This window comes from Lipotes vexillifer, unplaced genomic scaffold (genome assembly GCF_000442215.2).
Source record: "Lipotes vexillifer unplaced genomic scaffold, Lipotes_vexillifer_v1.1 scaffold330, whole genome shotgun sequence".
Classification (NCBI taxonomy): domain Eukaryota; kingdom Metazoa; phylum Chordata; class Mammalia; order Artiodactyla; family Lipotidae; genus Lipotes; species Lipotes vexillifer.
This window is the reverse complement of record NW_006775627.1, coordinates 2732373-2737669: the sequence shown is the minus strand read 5'-3', so window position 1 is coordinate 2737669 and position 5297 is coordinate 2732373. Positions and strand designations below refer to the sequence as shown.

Below are 5297 nucleotides of genomic sequence, written 5' to 3'. Positions count from 1 at the left end.
CCTTTCCCCCACCCCCCCGCCAGCCACTCCCACTCACATACTCACACTAGAAGAGGAGAACCTTGAAATCATACAGAATATTTTTAGATGAGAAACTTAGGTCCAGAAAAGTTAACTCTTTTGCCAATGACAACGCATATTCACACACACACTCTGACACATACACCTCAAGTTACTCATTTAACAGCAGGAAAAAAGTGCATCTTTATATAGAAGTAAAATTATGTCATAAATGTCTATCCAGTTCTATAATGTAGAACATCACATATGAAAGAGCTTCTTCCTATACCAACACTCAGTGTTCAAAAAGAAGACTAAGAAGGGTATGCCAAAAAATGTGAAGAAAAAGGGAAACTTATTATGGACTGACTGATTGGTTACTAGGGTCACAGGCCTGATTTTTAGCAAAGTCTTATAGTTCCAAGAATGGCATCCAGATGCTTTCTTAGGTATGGGTGTCATTATTTTTAGCAAAAGAAACCTTTCACCCTTAGTCACGTCAAAGCACAAAGAATTCCATAAATCAGTGCCAGGCTTGTTTTTATTCCTAAATACCTGACCACATATATGTTTATGTCCTGTAAATCTTATTGCCTTGTTTTGAATAAGATTTAGAAGATGAAAATGTACTTTTAAAATGCAAATGTATTTTTTTAACACTCTTTTCTGTACATCTTCAAATTTCTTTTAGTTTGGTCAGTGGAATTGGAATGGTCAGTTTAATTTTTATTGCTTCACCTCTTAAATTTCAGTTTCACCTCTTAAATTTCAGGGAACAAAACTAAGCTACAACATTTCTACTGAAAACATTGTAAGAAATTCTTAAAACCAGACTCTGAGCAAGCACATACAAAGAAACATTTTTTTATTACAAGCTTTATACATTGAAAAAAGACTGCCTTTGCCTTAATGCTGAAAGCATGCCCTTTTTTGTCATTGAGAAATACAGAAATATTTGAAATTCCCCAGTAATCTTGTGCTCACAAATGGAAACATTTGGCTGTATTTGGTTCACAAGTGCACAGGGGCCTGTCTGCTTTTGGTTCTGTGTAATTAGAATGTACAGATTTGACCTCAAATGTGCTATATTGTAGTTACAATGTAAAGAAGTCAGAACAAATGTGCAAAAGGTTGGATGCAATTTAAACCATAATGTTCTAGAAGTGAAGAGAGGAAGAATGAATAAGCTAAGTGAAATCCCTTGTGTCTATACAACAGATCAACACAGCAAAAAACACAGGACTTGGCAATTATTTTACCCTGACCAATATAGAAAGTCTGGCTATGGAAATCAGATCCCAAACTTCACACTAATGGTAATTGTTTACTCTGTTCCCAGATCAAATTAGCTGGATGATATCCAAATTTACATTTGACTATGTCCTGTCTATTCACACAAATGCACTATTCAGATTAAATTGACTGGTAATGACTGAATTGGTCAATAGAACTGACTGAACTGACCAGACCATTGAGATACATATTAGGAGAATTTAAAGAACAAACATACAAGCATATTAGGAAAACTTTCTAAATAACTAGATCATGTTCCAATTTATGAATAACCTCAAAGTTCTTTGTTACATATACAAATTATAGCTTTTTGTATAAGGCTCTAAGGTTACAGGACCCAGCCTAAAATTCTATTTAGAAACAGATGAGGTAATGATAAAGAAAGGAAAGGTAGAAAGGAATATTTTTAGTTTAAAAATATTTCTGACCTATTAAATAGTGTAATATCTCATATCGCGGTAAATGCCACCAGTGGCTGAGACTGCTCTCCAAGTCAAGTTTCTTAAAGGCCTCTTTTACTAAAGGTTTGAGAGTTTAGCTCTGGAATTGGGAGGACAATGAAGTAAAAATGTTTTCTGGTGGTATTTCAGAAGATGATACGAGAAAAATATGGGAACTGATATTAAGACTGAGAATTATGACTTCCACTAAGTACCACGTGATAGAATATTTATTTTCCTAGGATAACCACATTTGTTCCTTAGAAAACTCTCATTTCATAATCCAAAGTAAGAGTCTTGTTTATATATCAATGTTTTATTCCTGCCCTTATATATCACATGTTTAGGACATCTATTGTTGGGTGTGCTACAGTACTTTCTGACTGCCTGTCATAATTGTGAGAATGTCATTCTTGCGGAAGCCACATCGAGGTTGTTGATCCCTTGCTTAATGCAGATGAGCTATACACTGACTGGAAGGCATCTTAAAATCTTCAATATTAGGTGTTTGTAGGCTGAGCAATATAAAGAAAAAGCAAACAAAGTGGATTTTTAATTTTAACTTTAAAACTTAAATACACTAGGCCAGTCACCTTTAGATAACTATGTGTAAGTGGGCATAGAAAGGATTTCAAAAGGGAAAATAGTTGAAAAGTAAATCAATGTGAAATTGCAAACATAGGGGAAGAAATTATTATGGAAAATCAGGGCAATCATGGGAAGCCATGTAGGCACAACACAAGGAGGAATTATGTCTGATATAGTATCAGAAGCCAGACTAAGGCTTAAGTACAAGTTTAGACACTATTAACTCAACTGGGACCCTATCCTCTTTCTGACTTTTCCTTCTCATTTATTGTCTATTTTAAAGAATTTCTTCTTGGAGCTGAGCTGAGCTGAGCCTATATTATCATCCACAACAAATATGGTTATGGCACTGTTCCAGGGTCCAGTGATAATATCTAAGGGTTATGAAATAGGAAAATGTCTCAAATTCTTGAAGCTATCATTCTTGCTGGGGACATTTACCTCAAATCCTGCCTAAGCTATATCAAAAAATAATTTCATTGATAGGAAGCATGAAATTGCATCTGTGTTGGTTACACCAGGTTGATCTTCTCAAGATATTATGGGTCCAGAGGCATCTAAACAATTTAAACATTAAGGTAGAATCACTTCAGATAGAGGGGAAAGAGCCAGAAGAATTAGTTTAAAAAATTGAACACTTGATTGGGGGTAATCTAATTGTTCTATATTCTTTTTGCTCTATTATTAAGATGGTTTTGAAAACAAAGTCTACTGGTTTTGATGTGATTACAAAAACAATTAACACTCATTGTATAACCTAACAATGAAAATAGGGAAAGTCACAAAGAAAAAACTAAGAATATTAAAATCTAAAACTTTAATATCTAGAGAAAAACACTCTTAATATTTTCTTGTTTAGCCTTATCTTAAATATAATGTATTTATATACTTTAAAAAATTATTTGGGAAATTATATACATACTTTTTCACCTAATATTCAATGAACAGTTTTCCATGTCTTTAAATATATACTTGTAAAATGTGATTTTTAATTACCACATATATTTACTCCTGTGAACATAACATTATTTAGCCAATCCATTATTGATGGAAGTTTTGGTTGTTCCATTATTTCTTTTTTGCAGTTATAAATTACACTCTTCTTTAAAAGTATTTCTGTTCACGTTAGAGACTTAAAAGTGTATGTAATTTTTTTTTTTTTTTCTGCACTGGGTAGTTTTATTTTACAGAGGGGGTAATGGTTAGGTGGTGTCAAGAAGAGTGACATGGAGCAAATAATTTTTATTAGCATTTTTTTCTTTTACAAATACACCGAAGAATCATGCAATGCTGCCAGCATTGGATGCAATCCTGGGCCACAAGTCTGCATATTCCTTTGCAACTGGTCCTGTGATGGCAGAACCTTTCATCTCACCTTTATTGTTTACTATGACCCCTGCGTTATCTTCAAAATAAAGAAACACACCATCTTTTCTCCAGTATGACTTTCATTGTCGAATTACCACTGCTGGATGTACCTTCTTTCTGAGCTCTGGTTTGCCTTTCTTGACTGTGGCCATCACCATGTCACCCACACCAGCAGCAGGAAGTCTATTCAGTCGTCCCTTGATCCCCTTCACAGAGATGATATACAGATTTTTGGCTCCTGTGTTGTCAGCACAGTTGATCATGGCTCCAACTGGAAGACCCAAGGAAATCCGGGATTTGGCACCAGAGGACCCACCACATCCTCAGTTCGACATTTTGAACGCCGGAAAGGGACAAAAAGCTGTAATTTTTAATACCTTTAAATATCTTCCAGAAACCTTGTACCAGTTTACATCTATACTAGATTGGCATATGAGTGTTTATTTCTTCCTCCTCATTGGAAACAATGAATAATACCATAAGAAAAAAAAAAACAAACAACCTTTGTTCATTTGGTAGGGGAATATAGCACTGTATATGTATTTTTAATATGCATTTCTTTAATTAGCAGAATAGTTTATTTTCAAAATGCATTTGTTGATCATTTGCACCTTCATTGTGCCAGTTAATATTTCTGCTGAGAATTTAGCTAAGCTACTCCTTGGTGTTGCTGCCTTGCCATCCATTTTGTTTGGCCAAGCAGCCTGCAGGGACATGAAATTGACACTAGTCCATCATGCAAGCATGTGCCCTAGATAGCTGACTGCAGAGTCACAAGCAAATGTAAGTCACTGATACGACTTTCCCAACAGCCCTTGGGATCAACAGTCTCCCCTTCCTCCCAGGGCCTTCCCTTTGTGTGCCCTTTAGATAAGACCACCATGGGGCTTATCAAAACTCACTCTTTTTGTTTGAATTGACCAATCTGGTCTTAGCCCAGGAACCACAAAGCACTCCACCCATGGACCCTAATAAAAGTATGTACCCCAAATTGTGTGTGTCTGTCTCTCTGGCTGCATCCTACCTTCACTTCCCCATGTGGCCCCTCAAGGTGGTTCCTCTAAGAACCGGGAGTAATAAACTTTTGTAACTCAGTTTCTCTCCTGGTCTCTTGTTAAATTGTGACTCACCAGATGGCACCCTGTGCTCCACTTAACAAGTGTTAACAAAGTAATAACAATTTCTTTGCCTATTTTTCTGGTGGGATTTTTGTTTGTTCTTTCTTTATCTGTCTGAAATGTTTGTCTTATGATTGAAAAAATATTTTTCCATTATTTTTATGTTTCTTTTACTTCTGCTTATGACATTTTTTGATGTTTGCAAGTTTGTGTGTCTATGTGTTTATGTAGTCAAAGCTATTGATTTTTTTCCTTTATTTCTTCCCCATTTAAAAAGGGGAAGAAATAAAGGAAAAAGATAACTATTCATTTATATTTTACTTTCAAACCTAATGGTTTAATTTTTTTGTTGTTGTTTAAGGCTGTTATCCATCCTGAATTTATTTTGATGTGTGGTGGGAAGTACAGATCAAACTTTAGTCCCAACATTTTTTTCCAAATAATTAACCTGTTCTCCCAGTGTAGTCTGCTGAATAATCAGCTCTTTCCC

The 5297-nt window shown here is 35.2% G+C and overlaps 1 pseudogene; it reads right to left on the bottom strand.

The window, feature by feature from the left end:
* Positions 1-3523: 3523 nt before the first annotated feature.
* On the bottom strand, positions 3524-4024 carry LOC103068858 (60S ribosomal protein L23 pseudogene; annotated as a pseudogene).
* Positions 4025-5297: the final 1273 nt, after the last annotated feature.